General features: G+C 34.4%; 1 protein-coding gene across 1 annotated transcript in view; it reads left to right on the plus strand.

Moving 5' to 3' along the window:
- Positions 1-5,197: 5,197 nt before the first annotated feature.
- Positions 5,198-21,720, plus strand: part of LOC106469878 — an 80,802-nt gene continuing 64,279 nt past the window's right edge. The window contains exon 1 of the mRNA XM_022398456.1: positions 5,198-5,297. The gene's annotated coding sequence lies outside the window, so the exon portion shown is untranslated. The remainder of the gene's footprint in view (positions 5,298-21,720) is intronic.

Genomic DNA, 21,720 nt, shown 5'->3' on the forward strand with positions numbered 1-21,720 from the left:
AAATGTACTTTACTAGCGCTATATAACCCCATAAGGTAGCTGGTAACTTTGACTACTTCAGATATATTTTACTAGCGCTATATAACCCCATAAGGTAGCTGGTAACTTTGACTACTTCAGATATATTTTACTAGCGCTATATAACCCCATGTCGTAGCTGGGAAGTTTGATTACTTCAGATATACTTTACTAGCGCTATAAAACCCCATGTGGTAGGCTGAGAAGTTCGACTACCTCCAAATACACACTACTAATGCTATATAACCCCATGTTGTAGCTGGGAAGTTTGACTACATCAAAACTACTTTACTAGCGCTATATAACCCCATGTAGTAGCTTTGAATCCTGAATACTTCAAAGATACTTTACTAGTGTTATATAACTTCATGTGGTAGCTGGGAAATTTGACTATTTCAAAACTACTTTACTAGCGCTATATAACCCCATTTGGTAGCTGGGAAGCTTGATTACTTCAAATATACTTTACTAGTATTAGATAACTTCATGTGGTAGCGCTTTTTAACCTTATAGATTAGTTAGATACGGCCTTATTTGTAAAGAAGATACTGATTTTAACAATAGGAAAAGGAAGCTGTGTTGATTTATGCAATACTCAACCATTACAGAGAAGGATCTCGATACAAAGGGTAAAATCCCTATAATCCGAGTTCTTTCCAAAGGTAGACCTTTCTTCTGGGATAGTTTGCCCCTAAAGAAGAAAGGTCCACCTTTAGAAAGCGCTCGGGTTATAAGGTTTTTATCATTTTGTATCAAGGTTTCTTGAAGCTACGTGTGTTACTGACATGATGAGAGTAGAATGCTTTTCATGTTAGTGGTATGAAGATAGACAAGGACGAATACTTCAAGTATTGTAATTCATGTATCACAAAGCAGAGAATTTCTGTAATAAATTCAAAAATCTATATACGTATAACATACATACAAATGTGCACATAAATCTATATTTTTACACGTATCTTTGCACATGAACTTATTTGATTTCCTACTTAAAACAAAGTGTCAAACACACTAATTACACAATGCATAGCTCTTGTATAAATAGGTTTAAATTTTGAACATTAGAGGTTAAATATGCTTTAAATCATAAGATATATCAACCAAATCGGCCTATGCTCGATAATTAATTTTTAACAGGGCTTGGTTATGATTGTATTTAGATCAAACAAATACTTACTTTCTCTCTTTGACTTGACAATTAAAACAATTTAGATATATAATTCACATGCATTTAAAGCTGAAAAATATTAGATAAGACTGGAAAATGGGCCGTGTTTTTAAAAACTTCCTTCATCAACAAAACCCCCTTATTTTCAGAAACACACCATAAAATATAGTATTATAAAACATTAACACGCTGTAATCACTCACATACTGTATATCTATATATATAAAAGAGGAAGTTTGTTTATTTCTTTATTTTGTTCGCTATAGGAAACCAAACGGTTAAACTTACAAATTTTAAAATAACTTCATAATAAACAGTTTTTTACAATAAATTTAATGGCGCTATTCATTTCATATTTGGAGTAGTATTTAATGACGAAATTGACAATTAATGATTATTGCGCCATTTTTTTTTTGTAATAATCATAAGCACGTTTTGCACATAGAAAGCGTTATGGCGGGAGACACTCAGATCACCTTGCTGTCAATTAAGTATTTTCAAAAACAGTTTTCTTTAAATAGTGCTAAGTGGTTTCATAAGTGATTTAATAACTTTGTGAATTGCAAATTATTGTTTAGTGATACAGGTGATTATGCCACCCAAGAAACGCCCTTTCTATGGAAAATCTTCTGCCGCTAAAAGAATGCAAGCACAAAGAGCACCTGAAACAGAAGAAGAACGCAATCAAAGACTTCAAGCACAAGCTGCAAGAGAGGCTGCTCAAATACAGGAAGATACTTTGGAACAACGTAAAGCTAGACTTTGAGCTCAAGCTGAAAGGCAGGCTACTCAAAGACAGCAAGAAACTGTTGAACAGCACAAAGCCAGAGTTCAGCCAGAATCATCAAGGCAAGCTGGATATAGACAACAAGAAACTTCTGAACAACATCAAACCAGGCTTTAAGCACAAAAATTAAGACAAATAACTTACAGAGAGCAAGAAACAGAGGAGCAACATTATGTACGACTTCAGGCTCAAAGAACAAGACAAGCTCAAACATGATCTAATTTCAAATAAAGCATTGTTTGATTAAATGCTTTTTTTATTTCTCGCATCACCGCTTTTGTCTACTTACTGAATAATTTGCTGAAAAAATACTGATCTATACATTTCAAATCTAAATTTCCACCGTGCAACGCCGGCTAACTCAGCTAGTATATACACATATAAACAGACACACACATATATAAATGTATATAGAAAGATACATATGTACATGTAAGCATGTATACATTTAAAGAAATTAGACTTGTAGTTATGTTTCTCTAAAAGATGGCCCTTTGTGTAGCTTTTTGCTTAACTACAAACAACAACAGTAATATATATATATATTAGCAAACAATTTTGTCTACCGTAAATAGAAATCATTATTTCTCTGATAAACAATGAATTGGCTCTTTGTCTGCTTAATGGACTAAGCCCAACTTTTCTACTCATCTTTACTCAGAAAAAACAAGAAAAAGGTGTCATCATATGTGAAGGTGATACTTTGGTCACTTTAGGTACGGAAGTTTGGCCCTCCCGACCACCAAAAAGCATATGTTTGATCGTTTACCTGGTGAAAATATAGAAGACTACAGGGTAAAAGAGTTAATGTTTTATGTGGATATATTGAGTACCTTGTCAAGCAGCGAATAAAACACTAAGTTTTTGTTCGAGTTATACGCGCTCGATCTTTATTCCGTTGGATGAACATGAATTTATTGCCGTGACTGTTCGGAGTTGCTGAAGTTTGGTCGTCACGCCGCCGTTGGATGAACATGAATTTAATGCCGTGACTGTTCGGAGTTGCTGAAGTTTGGTCGTCATGCCGCTGGATGAACATGAATACATAAATTTAATGTCGTGACTATTTGGAGTTACTGAAGTTTGGTCGTCATGCCGTTGGATGAACATGAATTTAATACCGTGACTATTTGGAATTATTGAAGATTGGTCGTCACGCCGCCGCTGGATGAACATGAATTTAATGCCGTGACTATTTGAAGTTACTGAATTTTGGTCGTCGTGCCATTGGATGAGCATGAACTTAATACCGTGACTGTTTGGAGTTACTGAAGTTTGGTCGTCGTGCCATTGGATGAACATGAATTTAATACCGTGACTGTTTCGAGTTACTGAAGTTTTGTCGTCGTGCCATTGGATGAACATGAACTTAACGCCGTGACTATTTGGAGTTATTGAAGTTCGAAATTCATACCTTTGAATGAACAGAACTTTAATGTGGTTGTATATTCATTGTATGGATAAATTTAGATCATTATAATCATTGGATAGATTGACATTTTATACCGTGACTACTGCAGAAATAGGAGAATAATCCAAAAACTACTAATGGACAGATATCGACTTTATCCTCCTGATCAGTGATAAAATTTTGATGTATAGTTTTTTATGGCCATTACCTTACACCGTGAACACATTTCTTACATTGTGTTTGACCACTAGATTCCACAGTAAGCGCTAAATAAAAGTAATACGGAGAAACATACTAGTTTCTTGCCAGCCTGATTAACGGGAAAAGAACAGGTTACTCGATCTTCGGAAAGTACACATACTTTGTTTAAGGTAGTTTGTGGAAAGATTATTATCACCTGACAATTAATGTATAGTAGCAGGTAAAATAATACCACTGGTTAGAACGCAATTTCTCATTGCACGACAAATGATATATGTGTTGATTGACTAAAACGAGTAAAATTAAATGGAACAGGTTTTTAATATTATCTTACGCGTACATCTAACATTACGTTCTTGTTTTCGTCACTCCATTCTATTTCAAGAGCAGTATTAAGTTATATATATATATATTTATCAGATGCAATCCATCAATATGAAGCGAAAATTATCTGCATTAAACCTCTTTAGGCCTCCACGAGGTGGCGCTAAGTGCAATAAATTACTTAATACGTAATCACAGCAGGTAGCTCTCGATATATTCTCTCCAACATTTTAAATCGGATACAAACTTACAAGAAAGTCACCAAAGTATTATACTATTGTTAGTGCCTGATAAACCAGGCTCAGCATGAAACAGCGAATTTGTGTATATATATTCTTGTGTTTCAAAACTTTAATAACTTACTGATACGGTTTTTAAGTAACCATGTTTCCATTATTCTTTTAATAGTTTGAGTTTTATTTTACCGATACCGCTAGAATTGGTATCACACGACACCAGAAGACATAATGCATTTCATGAACTTCCTAGCAGTCAAATTCATTTCATATTTATCTGAAAATAACAAACAAGGTTGTGACAAACTTTACCTGGTGGTGAAGAATGTTACTGAATGTAATTTTATATGACTTTCGATGGAGAGCTTGTTTTGTATATATTTTTTCCGTATCTGTACGTACTTACCGTTTAGTCCTCCGGATTTACAACACTAAAATCAGCGATCCGATTCCCCTCGGTGGGCATAGCAGATATCCTGATGTGGCTTTGCTATAAGAAAACACACACGATTCCTTTATGTCTGAGAAAATGAAACGTTTGGCGGTGGAGTGTTGTTTATACTAATGTAAAATAATTACAAATTTTTGGTGACAATGAATGAGTTGGATTGACGGCTAAGCTTAACTTTACTGTTCGTTCTTGTAGACAACAATATTAACATTTTATACGATTCTTGACTTCAGTACACAACTGAATAAATTGTTACGCTTCTATGTTATTTTTTTTACTTCTTATTTACAAATCCTGTGTCAGAATAGCTAGAGAAAGAGATGCCGCTTTTTTCTGCTTCTTTATTTTTAAAATAATTGATTCAACGTCCATACACTCGTCGCAAAACTTTGAAAGATGCAGGAGGTTACTTCCTTCCACGATCTTTTCCCCCTCTCAAACATGCTGGTATAAAAAGCAATCTTTATTACGCATGCGCCAGGTTAATTATACAAAAAACAACAACAAAGTATTCGTAAGGCCTAAGCGTGGTTAAAGTAAAACTGTAGTTGATTGGGCAGACAGCCGAGCAAGACACGCGCAGTTCACGTGTAGACGTTCGTACAAGAAGAAAATCTAGTATAATTTCTGTAGAGTGAATATTTATTTAAATTACAACCAGACACGTCCCGAGTAAAAGTATGTAATAAGTTTATGAGCAGGTAAGCTATTTATCAGTATATATTTACTTTACTGTCGGACGTCAGAGTCGTATAAGATAATTACCAAACAAATATCTATTCTTACTTGCGATGTATGGTTCTTAAAGTCTGCTGCTCTTTATATATCAACGATCAGTAAGTGAACAAAGAATGAACACATTACTACATACTGAGTTATAAAGTTTATCAAGTGTCTATGTCTAAAAGATGGAAAATCTATCTTATATTTCGTACTTTTTATTAAGCCTGATTTCATTCAAAGCATATCGTAATGAGAAACAATAACCTGGTAATATATGATTAAACTTATAAGAATTTTCAATGAAACAAGAGCACACAGCAGTTTCCGAATCTCTGTTTTTAACGTGATAACAATGTCTGTATTAATTTGAAGTTATGGGGGGGGGGTAACATAACCGAACAACGATAATTCTCTCTAGGTCGTTTCCAGGAGTAGCCCGAAAGGTTTATGCAAGAATTAGTGACAATCGGTCCAGCGGTTCGCCAGTTATAAACGGACAGAAAACTTGGGGAAAACGTTGACCCCCTCATGCCACTTCCCAGTGGCACTAAGGGTACATGTCAGGATTCGTAACAATCGGTCCAGCATTTCGCCAGATATTAGCTGACGCACACAAATACACTTACTTTTGTCAAATGATGATTTAGATGATACAATGTTATATCTATAAGATTTTATTGACATCAGCGATCCATTAAGGACATTAAAAAATACACTAACTATAACATTTGCTCAAATCTGGTTTGAATAATAATAATGATTTATTATTTCATAAGTCTTCGCAAAAAAACTTAAAATTTGAAGAGTACAAATTTATCATTTCCTAAATTTGAGGTCATATTTGTAGGACAGTTTGTTACATCTACATTTCTAGAATTTTTTCTTAAATTGATCAAACGCAAAACTATTCAGTATTTTAAGTTATCTGTCGTAAACGAGAGCCTAGTGTGACATTGTAATTAGAAAATGTAAGAACTCTTTTATATTTGTTTGTTTGTTTTTGAATTTCGCGCAAAGCTACACGAGGGCTATCTGCGATAGCCGTCCCTAATTTAGCAATGAATGATTAGAGGGAAGACAACTAGTCATCACCACTCACCGCCAACTAATAGTGGGACTCGCCGTCACATTATAACGTACCCACGGCTGAAAAGGAGAGCATTTGTGGTGTGGCGGGGATTGGAACCTGCGACCCTCAGATTGCGAGTCGAGCACCCTAACCACCTGGCCATGCCGAGCCGCCAAATCTAAAGTACATGCCCAAGGTTGCCGAAATCGCTAATCTCCAGGCGAATTGTATATGGAGGATAAAGTCTGTCTTAGATTTATGTTGTTGTCGGCCTTGATGAATAACAACAAATTCATCTCAGACACTGCACAATTTCATACGCTCGACTTAACAAAATAAAATTACCGTATAGACAAAAAACAACAACAAACACAACAGAAATGCCAACAGTCTATTTATTTGTCTATCTCTTCATTCGTTCGTCTGTCCATCTATATATATACTTGTTGTGTTCTTGTATATTTTGTATACGTATCTCTTATGATTCTAATTCGTTCCTTTACCAGACCACCACCAGCTTATACACTAGCAGGCAATACTAAACATTATACGCGCGAGATTCTGTTGCTTGGTTACGGGTATTACGGACTAACTTAGCTACAGATTTTATATTTACTTAATGACACAGATTGAAGAATTAAGGTTGCTGATTTGCACGTTATGTTCATTATTTGACTGAAGATAATAGTTACGGTAAGTGGAAAGGTAAATGACGTAGATTATTATAAAATAACACATGTAAAAGTAAGTGAACGAACGCTGTTTAATAAAGATGGTCAACATTGCAGGACCTACGCCAGTCCTCGAGGAGATAAAGTTTGATATATTACATGCAGGATCTTAAAATATTTTAATAATGAAAATCTTTGTAAGCATTACAATAAGTGAAATGGCATGTTACAATAGAGTTAGGTTAGGCGGTTAGGGCACTTGACTCGCAGTCTGCGGGTTTGAATCCGAACATGCTCATCCTTTCAGCCGTAGAGGCGTTATTATGTCGCGGTTAATCCCACTAATCGTTGGTAAAGACTAGCTCAAGAATTGGTGGTGGATGGTGTCGATTCCTTACCTTCTTCTAGTCTATCACTTGTAAATTATGGACGACTAGCACAGATAGCTGTCGAGTAGCTTTGAACGAAATTCAACAAACAAGCACTATGACTTTTAATGATTCACTAAATTAAAAATGCTTATAATGACTTATAAGTTGAATTGGTCACGTTAACTGGGAGAATTTTGAAGCGACAAATTTCATTGTTTCATAGGCAACATTCCTTAAGGCGTATATATATAATGAATAGGTGTTGTTTTTTTCTTTTCATATTCAAAATCCTTGAAGTCAAGACGAAAGGCTTCAGGGAATAACTTCAGGTCGACTAACAAGGCTAAGTAAGACTTTTATTAGAAGCTTGAATTCTTCACATGGCTAAAAAACAAGTTTTTGTGTTGTATGATGTTAATTTGTAAGAACCCCATGCTAGTTTATCTTCATACGTCCAAAATTAACTAGTGACGTCAAGGTACGAAGCACACTTTTTTAAAGTTTTTCTACGTTTTTGTCAATAATACGTTCATATATATACATGGCGTTTAGTATCTAGCCGCAAGGACTGATATATTACTTACATTTATATATATATAAAGGTTGTCGGCTACGAAACGCCTTTATAGTCATAAAGTAGATTTATATTGTAACAAAATAATGATAAGAAATCCGTTTCAAGAACCGTTTTCCACAGTTTCTTTCTATTACACAAACCGCCTTGATCATCAAAAAGAAACTCTATTAACTTTTATTTATCATCATCTGTTAAATGTTGTTATTATTCAAGAAAAAAATCTATTAGATTACCTTAATCACTCGAAAGAAAAGCTATTAACTTTTATTTATCACCAAAGCGAAACTCTGTTAAACGTTGTTATTATCTTAAAAAAATTCTATTAGGCTCTCTTTTCGAATCAACCACATTTACTAAATTCAATGAAACTACTATCTTCGTTGATTTCGTTATTGTTATTATGTTATTAGTTAAAATAATATTCTATCTCTGGTCAATGAAGATTTTCAAAACACTATTGTTTTACTAGCATATAATATTTCAGATTAAATATTTCATAGGCAGAAGTATGCAACCAAGTACAGCAATTCGTATGTCAAAAAGAAACAGATATATGTTAGAATCTACATAAATATAACAGTACTGGTCCGCTGTATGTCCATATAACTACTTCGCAGGGTGTCGATGGATCTTCATCAAAATTGGTATGGAGGTTCATTAGGTCCATGCGGGGGTACATACAAATCTTCAGTCTTACATTTTGCGTTTTTTACTACTATCTCACCTCCTTTGCATGGATCTTAACTAAATTTGGTATAGAGATTTATTGGATCCATGGGGAGAAACATACAAACTTACGATTTCACATTTTGTGTTTTGTAGTTTTTATGGGCGTTTTTTTTTTAATTACATATAAAGGGAGCATCTTTTCATGTCCTAAGATAACCTTTCATTAATCATGGATTCACATAACTTCCATCCAGTGGACGGGTACTCGAACTAGTGTATAATATGATAGAAAGGGAAGGTGACAAAACATAAATTTCTATATAATAACTATATTAGCATGCTGTAAGAAAAGGCAGAATTAACACACTTTCATTAACACACAATCATTAACACACTTTCATTCGTAATTATTTCCTTAATTGTTTGGCAAGCCATTTATTTGATTTTTTTTACCTTTTACTATTAATTGTTTGGTAGACGACTTTACTATCACCATTAATTATTCTGCATTGCAGGAATTATGGTTATTAGACGAACTACTTTGTAGTTCTTATACATAGCGTTTCTAACGAGGATGTAGAAGCTCCGGACTAATTCGGTTGCTTAATGGCTCTCAACCGAGTTATTTTCTATGTGAACATAAAAGCGTTAATGGCTTGCTCTTTTATTTGAACTGTAACTTGGACATAATTTGTGTTGACGCCATGAAAAAGTAGACTTTTAGTTGGTTTATTCAACATTCTCACTCACGGGGTGTCTGGACATTATGTTTTGTTTATCGAACTTCACACAAGTCTACACTAGGGTTATCTGCGCAAGCCTTCTTTACTTTTGAAGAAATATACTAAACGGAATGCACTAGTCATCACCACCACTCACTCTCAGGCTATTCTTTTACCGCATTATAACGCCCTCAAGGCTGAATGGGCGAGAATGTTCGGTGGCGGAATTTGCGCCCGTGATTCACAGATTCCGACTCGAATGTCCGGATATTACGTTTAAAAATTGCTTACTGGTGTTTCACACAAAGACACTAATCTAGATACATTGCAGTATACATAGAACATTGTGGTAGAGTGGTACAAGCCCGACAGGAGTTTCAACACATTCATGAATAAATATTCATAAATTTGTAAGCACAATTCCGAATATCCTGTATATTATAAATATAATTTTGTAAACCTCCAAGAGTTTATTAATGAGCCGATTCCATATGTCATAATTATCTAATTTTTCACAAAGGTTTTACTTCGTTAATGTATTGTGTAAAAACTATTATCGTATTTTCAATATTCACGACTTACTTTAATGTAACCGTAAGTTACATGATAAAGAAAAACGACTCTATTATCTAAACGAGGAATATTTGATTCAATTGACTAAGGCTCAGCATGGCTAGGTGGTTAGGGCGCTCGACTCGTAATCTGCGGGTCGCGGGTTCGAATCCCCATTACACCAAACATGCTCGCCCTTTCAGCCGTGGGGGCGTTATAATAGGACAGTCAATCCCACTATTCGTTGATAAAAGAGTAGCCCAAGAGTTGGCGGTGGGTGATGATGACTAGCTGCCTTCCCTCTAGTCTTACACTGCTAAATTAGGGATGGCTAGCGCAGATAGCCTTCGTGTAGCTTTGCGCGAAATTCATAACAAACAACGGACTAAATAGGTCAAAATAAGTGAAAGATAATCAACTGATGGTATATTCCAGATAAGTATAACATATACATATGTAGAATTATACACGGACTTTTCTCTACGTTAAAATACGTTTATTTGCGAGTTTTCAGCCCTCTTACCGAAGCCGTCATCGGGCAACAATGTACTCAATGAAGACTCCGGTAAGAGGTCCGAAAGCTCGCAATAAACGCATTTTAACGCAGAGAAAAGTCCATATATAAGTCTGCATATTAATTTACCTACGTTATGAATCTTAAGGAACAATTATAACACATGCATGTTACTCCGGAAAGTTGCTGAATCCTGCGATAGTCAGAAGTTTTATAAACTGTTCTGTTGACAAGCAGCTTAACTTACGAAAGCGCTACAGTCGCAAGACATTCGTGAATAATATCCAACTTCTCATTAAGGGGTTTGAAGCTCTTTAGGAGTTATATTGAGTTGTACTTCAGTTGTCAACGTCTATACCTAATCATATAAATTCTAAGAAGTGTCTTGTCTTTTAGTTCATTTCGTGAATCAAATGTTGTCCATTTAAAATGATGTACTTTTATTAAATAGGGTTACTACCCAAAAGGCAATAATAAGTATGTAAATACATAACTGGATTGTTTTCATGCAAAAACGGATTACTTATTTTCACACATTATTTTTGTGGGCACGTAAGTTTCTTGCTATGCTCAAAGCACACAATAGGCTATCTTTGCTGCGCCCATCACGAGTATCGAAGCCCGTTTTTTAGAGTTATTAGTCTTACCGATGAACCACGGGGGGGGGGGGCTTGGTGCATTAGGAGTCTTTTTTTCACGAAATCAAGGACTAAGTGAGGACTAATTTATTATTATTTGTATATGTAATTCTTGTCTGCGTCAGTTTCTTAGTAGTCTTCCCTGTTTTAACCCTCGCATCCGTAGGGGGCGAAGATATTGCATTTGGGTCCATATATATATATATATATATATATGTTCGCTTGCGTATCTCGAAAAACAATAAACCAATTCAGGAGATAGGACGGTCCTCCCAAAGTCAGGTCCGGAACCGGATTCTGGATGACTTTAAAACATTTTTTTTTTATAATGGAGATATAGGACATTTTCTCGGTTTGTTGATAATAACTGTGTAAAAAGTGATCGAAATAAGACCGAATTTTAGGCACACATTGAAACCCCAAATCCAAAAGTTTGAGGCAGGGCGAGTGTATGCAATCTCTCTGATTGTTCTTGTTTGTACTTATTTTTAGTTTGTGTAGAGCTAAATTAGTACACCTTTAGACATTTTATGACAGAAGTAGAAATATTATTGACCTACTGGAAGAAGTTTAAGAATTATACTTATAAAACTAGTCTCTTGATGAATGGAACAGTTATCATAAATATCTGTAATTCAGCACAGACTGGAAAAATATTTTTTCTTGTTTACTACTTGCCACTCCTTTATGAAAATTTGAAACAAAGACTTACTATATTCACCTCATCATATTTTTTAATGTTAATTTTGATCAATTTGAAGTAACTAAAGACTTTTGTATTCCTTATATCATCATATTTTACTGCAAACCTCTTAATCTTATGAATTATAGTACATCACATAATTATGTTATACAGTATTTTAGCTTACCATATAATTTATCCTTTCATAGGATTCCAGGCGTAGCACTTGTTAATATCTTAATTATATCATACAACTTATTTCTTAGCTACTGTATCAGTATTCTGTGACAATTTCTTGGAGTACTCATCCATATCTTTACCTCCACCACCGTATGTAGACGGAGGTTATGTTTTTTCCCCGTGTGTGTGTGTGTATGTTTGTCAGCAAGATTTCTCGAAAACAGCTCAAAAGATTTGGATGAAAGTTGGTATACATTTGGACTATGACCCAACTTAGAAGTGATTAGTTTTTGGAGGGTTAAGTTCAAAGGTCGAGGTCACGAAAATAAAAAAAAATCTTTATTTGTAAACATGGGGACTGATTTTTCACACTATTTTTGCTCTATAACTCAATCAAAAATGATCAGGTTTTGATTAAAATTGGTGAACTTATGTAGAATGTTATACTTCATTGTTCTGTAACAAAAGGTTTGTGACTGTTGATAACGACGGACAGATTTTTGTATTTTTTTGAAAGCCGAATATGATCAACGCTGCGTGACGGTGGTATACGTTCTACTGAGTGACCCTCTAGCTCATACTTATAAACTTCTCCAACATAACGTTTGACTCATTGTGTCATTGATACTTCTTCATCAAAATGTTTATTATTCTACAGTATGTAACATTTTGTCAGTTCCTTTTTTCCTATCTGACAACACTTGCTCACTGTTTTATAATTTTTTTCTTATCTTCTTGTAACTTTTCCCCTTTGATTCAGGTTTTGGTTTTACTGCTCATTAGTTTCCTTTTCGTTTTTGCTCCCTGTTCATCGTGAAGCACCTGTTTAAGTACTTGGTGTGTTCTTAAGTTTTGCTTCGAGTAAGCTTTTCTTTACTGGGTCTCATGAACTTTTTACCAGCTTATTATACACTAACTAAATCCTTTATAATAGACAGTCCATTTATAGATTAATCTTAAAGCAGAATACTGTCTCTACGGAACATTTTCTGACAATCTTCTTTCTACTTTAGCATTATCACCGTGTGTTAAACAAAGAGCTGATTTTACTAGTTTTGGTATAGCTTTGTAATTTATTTAAGTAGAAATGAACTTTCTAATAAACTATCTGTCCATCATTCATTCTTTCTTTCTTTATCCATTCGCGAGGAACTTCATTGTCCATTCATCAGACACAAGTGCTAATGCACCCATCTCCACCACCTGTGGTGTGTTCATTCATCAGACACAAGTACAAATGCACCAGTCTGCACCACGTGTGGCATGTTCATTCATCAGACATTAGTACTAATGCACCCATTTGAACCACGTGCGACATGTTCATTTGTTAGATACAGGTACTAATGCATCCATTTGTGGCATGTTCATTTATCAGGCACAAGTACTAATGCATCTGTTTCCACCACGTGTAACATTTTTTTGTGCTATTCTTATTTCCATGCTTTTCAGTGAGTGGATGAAAACATGCCAAGTCCTCCAAATTGGTAATTTCTTCATCAAATAAGAGACACTTGTCTGAAGAAACTTTTTCATATTCATCGATGATATTTTCTGTTTCTCTGAAAGAAACTGCTTCAAGGTAGTTCTTGTTAACTCACCAAGTTCCATCTCTTAATCTGATAGCTGATGTTCTTGTTAACTCACCAAGTTCCATCTCTTAATCTGATAGCTGATGTTCTTGTTAACTCACCAAGTTCCATCTCTTGATCTGGTAGCTGATGTTCTTGTTAACTCACCAAGTTCCATCTCTTGATCTGGTAGCTGATGTTCTTGTTAACTCACCAAGTTCCATCTCTTAATCTGACAGCTGATTTTTTGATTTCTTATATTTATATTCACCAAACGTTTACCTGATTAGCCTTCTATGCAATCACATTTTCGAAGAGAAGATGTTAAAAAATAGAATATAACTCTATGAGTAACTCTCCAACCTGTGATCAGAATGCAGAAAATCCTTTTCTGAACGTATTATGAAAAACATGAATGTTACAATGAATAAATTACGTAATATATTTTAATCCTATCCCATTCAATGATCATTTATATGGTTCTAAATAGTTTTATTCACCCTTGATTCTATGTTCAGAAGCTTTGAGAGAGGAATCTGTCTATATTCCTGAAGAGTGTCCAATAGCTGATAATCATAATCATTTCGAAAAATGAGAGCTTTACAGAACTACACATCAATCCACCCTTTCCATTAGAAATATCGCAACAAAATGTCCAATTGCTTTCAATCTTCTGCATATCCTAGTTTCGTCAAATTGCAATACAAAGGATGGAGACTTTGCCACATTTTCACATAACTGTTTCCTAAAGAATAGCCCAAGCCGATCAGAAATCACAGTTAAGAATGCCTTCATATGGAAACATTTCAGATGAACCAACATATAATGAGGATAAATTGTTAGATGCCGTCGCTCTCACTTTCCAAAGTTTTAAAACATTACATTTACTCTTCAGATAATAAAACAAAATACTTCAGTTAACGTTTCGCCATTGTGACTTCATAACGGCCAGCGGTACAAGTAAAAGTAACACTGTATTCGGTCTTTTGTTTAGAACTAGTAGCTCAAGCATCCTGAGATAATAATGTTAAATAAGAACTTGAACTTACGGTGAAGTGTCTCTGTGTTTTTGTTTATCGTAACTTAGCAGTCACTAAATCTCCGTGTTTTTAACATCAGTGTAAGCCAGCACTTACTGAAATACAGAACTATAGAATTATAACGATCAACAGCGCAATGTACAATATCCATTAAAGGGTGGTATGTCCTCTTTACACCACTCAGCGATTTTAAATCCTTGTTTACCTGTTTTTGACTCAACCAATTTTAATTATATTTTGTTTGACCGTATGACATTTTCATTCCTCTAATCTCCCATTTAGACTTGCAGAATATTTGTAGGGCAACTTGCATTTAGTATCTGTCTGATTTTATAATGTATGTGTAACTTGCTGTATGAATTTAAGCTGAAAGCATTAGACGTCAATCCTACATAAAATTTACACCTTTAAATTAAAAAATAAATGTACAGGTGTAATTTCAGAAATGCACCAATTACTAAATTCAAATAAGTTCAACTTTAAGGATGGCTAGTCAACATTACCCACCGCCAACTTTTGGGCTACTCTTTTACCATCGAAGAGAGGGATTGATCGTCACGTTATAGCGTCCTCACGGCTAAAAGGGCGAGAATGTTCGGTGACGAGATTCAAACCCGCGACCCTCAGATTGCGTGTTGAGCACCCTAACCACCAGACCATCCTAGGCAAATCCATTACTACTACTATTATTAAATACGTTTTGCTACAACCTTTGTACAAATTGAATAAAAAAAACGCATTATTCGTTCGTCAGTTATGTTCATCTGGAAAATAATCATTTTTATACTATGTACGCCAGAAATCAAACATGTGGTTTTAGAGGTCTACAAGAACATTATCTACATCATGTGATCCTACTTAATAAATAATAGATCTTCCTGTGATGACTGCTACTAATAGTCTGAACGATTAATAAAATCCTAAATTAAAATTAATTAACAGCTACAGCTATCTTAAGAAAGCAAAACGACATAAAATAGTTATAAAATAGGAATTTTTGGAAACAATAACATCGTTTTAGGCTTTTAAGGCAAATATTGAGGGAAATTAGGAGGCGGCTGATCAAAATGTAATAAAAGTTTTGTCACTGGAAAGACTGCATGACATACTTGCCAGTTCTAATATGATTTCGCGCCTAATTATACGACAGCATTTCTAGCAACTCAGTAGCGAAAGCGTAACAGTTCCTTTGTTAACTGTTTTAAAGTTCAATCACTTAATTAGAAACCTAACTTAATAAAAACTAATCATTTGACTGCAATTAAATCTACTGGTGAATTTATAATTGGAAAACTAAACATTGAACAGAAACGAAGAAAGTAAAATATTAAGCAAATTGGTCTTTAATTCGTACATGTATAAGATCAGTTTTTTTGTCTCATAACCACGTTTGTGATAATTTTTTAAAGTTCAGTCACCAGAAACTTCTCAAAAAAACCATTACTAGTTTGTTCGTATTTAAATAAAAACGCTTACACATACATGCTACATTTGAAAGGAGTAAAATGTGACCGGTCTAGTTTTAAACCTTGATATAAGGTCAGTCAATGTGTCTGGCTCTTATCTGACAATCAAAACAGCCTGAACAACTGTTTGCTAGTTTTCCAATTAAGTAAATACTACGTCAACATTGGGAATCTATCTGTTTGTAAAAATAAAGAATATGTCGAGTATGCCAAATTTTCAACTGTTTGTTTGTGATGGGTTCGAATCCCCATCCCATCAAACATGCTCGCCATTTCAGCCGTGGGGGCGTCATAATTTGACGGTCAATCCCACTATTCATTGGTAAAAGAGCAGCCCAAAAGCTGGCGGTGGGCGGTGATGACTAGCTGCCTTCCCTCTAGCCTTTCACTGCTAAATTAGGGACGGCTGGCGCAGATAGCCCTTATGTAACTTTGTGCGAAATTCAAAACAATCGAACGAACAAACAAAGCTTATGATATTTCTATTGTACTTAGATAAATATCAAACAGAACGTCGTCCTGTAAATCCAAGGACTAATGGTTCGCTTACCGTTGTAGCTTTGGGATTATGGGCGCGTTATAAGTATGACAGTCAAATCCCACTATTTGATTACAGTAGCCCCAAACTTGGCAGTATGTGATGTTAACTATCATTTCAAAATTAGGTACGGTTAGCACATATAACCCTTGTGTAGCTTTGCAAGAATATAACAAAAAATATTTTAGTTTCAAATCTTCCTTAAAGTTTTTATAACACTACCTTCAAATACCGAACTCAGTATGTTATATTAGGACATAGATTGGAAGAGTTGAAGTCTCGGTATATAAAGTTTCTTTTAATTTTGGATGCAAATAAATTATAGGTATCCGCTGGGCGCTTGTTTTTCCGTATTCTGAGACGGTTTGTTTTGTTTTGAATTTCGTGTAAAGTTACACTATCTGCGCTAACCGTCCCAAATTTAGCAGTGAAAGACTAGAGGGAAGGCAGCTAGCTAGTTCGAATCCCCGTCCCACCAAAAATGCTCGCCCTTTCAGCCATGGAAGCGTTATAAAGCAATGGTCAATCCTACTATTCGTTGGTAATAGAGTAGATGGTGATGACCCGCGACCCTCAGATTGCGCCCTAACCAACTGGCCATGCCAGGACCTCTAAAACTGATTGCATATAACATAAGAATATGCATTTATTGATTAATTAGATTCTTAGAACACACAAATACTAACACATATATTTATTCTCAAATTCAAGTAGTGGCTAATTAGGGCTAGCTATAGCTATATGTTGATATGTTACATTTCATACTCACAAAATATTTCACACAACATTATTCCATATTTAAAGTATTTATAAAATTTAGTAGGGTCAAAATAGGGATTTGTAGCTTGAGAAAATAATGTAGACACAATATCTCCAGACTAGTTTATTTACGTTTTTTAGAGTCCTTAGTTGTAGGCTTGAAAATATAATATTTGCATTTTGATTCAACTTGTTTCTGTTTTCTTTGATGATTCCCATCCCCCCCCTTTTTAAACTAATAATATTTATTAATCTTGTTCATCATAAGATTTAAGGACTTTCAATGTTCGTTTTCCTTTGCGACACATAATTCGTGAACGCTGGAAAAACCAGAGGAATTTGCTGTAAAATACTGACGTATATTGATATTCTTTTAGGGAATGTCGCACATTACTTTACCGATGTATGAATGGAGTAGGTGGTATTTTGAAAGACGAATTAGAGTATTTGTTTAAATTTGATCAAATAAGTGAGTGACTCTTACTGACAAAAAATCCAAGATGAATCACTTTCCTCCAACTAACACACCTTTGAACTAACTTATGTTATGTGTACGTCATATTGGATGGTGAATTTGTCAGTTGTAGTTTACATATTACATATCATTTGTAGCTTATATATTACGTATCAGGAGTAGGCTTGTAGATTACGTAGCGGTTGTAGGTTCGTAAATTACATATAAACTGTATATTTGTACGTTATTTATCAGTTCTATCTTTGTACGTTACGTAGTAGATACCCTGTAGTTTGTCTTTCCTTAACACTAAGTTGAAACACTAATCATGAATAGTGGAATAATGACTAAAAAAGGTGTAAACAAATTTACAATATTTTTTTATTTCGTTGCACATGCAACAATTTTTATGATTTATCAGCTGGTTTTCACTAGGGTAGTTACAATTTGGAACAAGGTGAACAATTCATTTTGCCTCGAAATAAATTCCAGGTTTTTCCAGTTTTACAACAAATCATGCTACTCCTGTTGTCAATACCTACAATTTTTATAGCTTACTCAATAATAATAAAAACATGATAATAAGATAGACCGATTCTATATATGTCGTTATATACGTTCTGTTTTAATAGCTTGTGTATTTGAAACAACATGTTAATGAAATTCTGGTTGGTTATCGGTATGACTAATTTTTATTTATTTTTGGATGAATTATGTATTAAGGTAGGTGAAGACTTAACATCCACCTTAAAATATATGGAAGATCACAATAACACTTTATGAACACAGTGAAAGCATATCAATCAGTATTCATCGTCTTATCCATCGACAATAAGTTAATTTACGGCGAGATAAAACACAATAGCCGTGCAATTTTAAATGCTTGCTCTAGCGGTCATCTATAGGTCACCAGACAAGTAATTAAAGATCAGTAGTTTTTATATTTTTATTCTTTTTATGTCTCCGCAGAGAGATATATATATATACTGTTTTTTTTTTACTGTTTCTTCTTTTTCTTTTGAATATTTTTCAATCGACCGCCATTCCTTAATTTCTTGACAGATTGACTTGAAACTTGGTAGGGTTAAACCTTGGTCCAAAATAATCTCCTAGTGACTCAGCAGTAAGCCTGCTGGCTTCTGACGCTAAAAATCGGGTTTCGATAACCGTGGTGGGCAAAACATAGATAGCCCATTGTGTAGTTTGCGCTTAATAACAACCAATGCGTTAAAGTAATAACGACTTTCGGATTTTATTATTCTAGTTGTTTTTTAAAGTCTATCAGCTAAGTGTTGATCCTGGACTGTTCATTATCAATTCGCAATGATGGCTTGTTCTATAGATGTAGACTTAACCGAACCTTAGCTAGCCAAACCTTGTAACACGCTCTTAGGATTCGGTTAAAATGTTTAACAGCGAGATTTTTCTCTTGTTGAATCGATAAAATGTAATGATTATGAGTTTAAGTTCTGTATTATTTACACTATAAGTCCAACATTCTAAAAACCTGTTGTTTAAAATAAAGAACAACTACACAATGATTGTGGACTAATAAAATAAAACACAAACGTGTTGGCTGATGCATAATTTTTGTGTTGAATTGTATACAGTCTACATGCTGATAACATTATTAGTAAATTATGGCATTTCACAACATAAATTGAAAATAAAACGCCGAATCAGAACAATATTTTAAAAATTACCTTAAATAAAGAGTGATTCGTTTCCACCACGTGCTACTCCCGAACGATTCAAACCGAAACTGGTCATAAAAATATGACTTCACAACACAACAATATATTTAAATAAACTCAACTTAATTATCCAAAGGTCGTTTACATTGTTAGAAAAGACTCAACCTTTGATATAATTTATAACACAACATTTTTACATTGTGTTGTGAAAATAATTTGCCATATATATTTTTATTGTAACGAGTAATATTTCTGATTACATAGGAATAAATTACTTTAAACTTAAAGTTATGTACATTATTACTTAAAATACTGGATTATTTTATTAAAGTACATTTTAAGAATGATGACGATGAACCCGCTTTGAGACTAATAAATGTTTACCTGATGATGACAAAACAAGTCGTATCAAAACTTTAGCCCGGCATGGCCAGGTGGTTAGGGCACTCGACTCGCAATCTGTGGGTCGCGGGTTTGAATCCCCGTCACACCAAACATGCTCGCCCTTTCAGCCGTGGGGGCGTTATAATTTGACGGTCAATCCCACAATTCGTTGATAAAAGAGTAGCCCAAGAGTTGGCGGTGGGTGGTGATGACTAGCTGCCTTCCCTCTAGTCTTACACTGCTAAATTATGGACGGCTAGCGCAGATAGCCCTCGTGTAGCTTTGCGCGAAATTCAAAACAAACAAACAATCAAAACTTTATTAGGGTACGTCTTAATTCAGTTTATTTCCACTTTTTTTTACTTCCTTTTAGGAACTATTCATAATGATAAATCGCCAGATGAATTTATTCTTTCAACGGAACCACTGATTTCATGGGATGAAGTTTAATCGATTTAACTACAGGGTCAGAGTTAAAAATGATAGTAAAAGCATATTCCTAGAGGAATTTAATGGATCAATGAGAACAGAGAAATACTATAATAGACACTAATAAAGAAAACATGAAAATGTACATAATTGAGCTTTGCTACTTAGGCCTTTTTTTTAAATCATTTTTCACTACAAATTATAACTTACACGGGAACGTCTTGTTAAGTACAGCCACTTGCGGAAAAAAAGTAATCATAGGATTAAGCAGAGATGTTTCTTTACAGACGGTCAATGTATAATTATCATAAGAAAAAAAGGAATAAAAAGCTGTCCAAAGAATACAATCATCTATAAGGGCACAGACTGTAATCTTCTTGAATATATTTTTGAACATATTTTATGTCTTTTGACAGGATGAAAATGTATGTAAATAGATGTAAATGTGTTAAAATAGAATATGGATTTGTGGGTAGAGTTAAATATTTCATGATATTCTTACTCTATTTGTCTCTTGACATGATTTTGCTAATTTTGCACGAAATAAATAAGACAGAACCACTATTCGGGTCGTATCAACACATGAAAAATATTTTCAAATTACACACGTTTACCAAAATCTGTATTTTTTAAAATAGAATCACTGAGCAAATAAATAAATAAATAAATACATAAAAAGAGAACGAATTTGTGTTTGTTATATGTGACATAAACCTGTTTTCTTATCGCTTACTTTAAACGTGCTGTGTGCCTGAAATAACTATAACTGCTCTGGCATCCTTGAAAAACCTAAACGTTTTCCTCGACAGAAGTATAACTAAAGGATTAAGTAAACTGTATTCCAGTTTAGTGTTTAACCCTATTTCTACCTTGTGAAACCTCTAGGTAATAACAAGAAACAATCTAACCGGTTATTACGGTCTATATAATTGTGTGTGTGTGTGTGTTTCAGCAAGCTAAAACTTGTTTTAATACGAACCTACATCATTTATGGACACATCTTTAATTCTTTACATTCGAAGCAAATGTATGCTTCTATACAGACTGCAATGTACCTATAACACTTATTATCTCTTTGTTGAAGTAGAAGATAGTAACGATACTGAGTTATGTGAGCGATAGCGTCACGTTTATGTCTTTCGGCACGAAATTAACTGACAAAATGCCTCCAAAATGAAATAGAGTTCTCTGTAATCGGAAGATGAAATAAGTTGGTAGCCTGTGGAGATATCATAATATTTTCGTTGTGTTTGTGAACCTTGAAACAATATAAACTTACAGGAAAGGAAAAGCTGTAAAAGCCGTATGACGCTTAGTAGTTTGTTTGTTTTGAATTGCGTTTCCATTGGTTTCGATTGGTTTGAATTTCGCGCAAAGCTACACAAGGGTTATCTGCGCTAGCCGTCCCTAATTTAGCAGCGTAA

The sequence above is a fragment of the Limulus polyphemus genome, unplaced genomic scaffold (genome assembly GCF_000517525.1).
Source record: "Limulus polyphemus unplaced genomic scaffold, Limulus_polyphemus-2.1.2 Scaffold3701, whole genome shotgun sequence".
Lineage (NCBI taxonomy): Eukaryota > Metazoa > Arthropoda > Merostomata > Xiphosura > Limulidae > Limulus > Limulus polyphemus.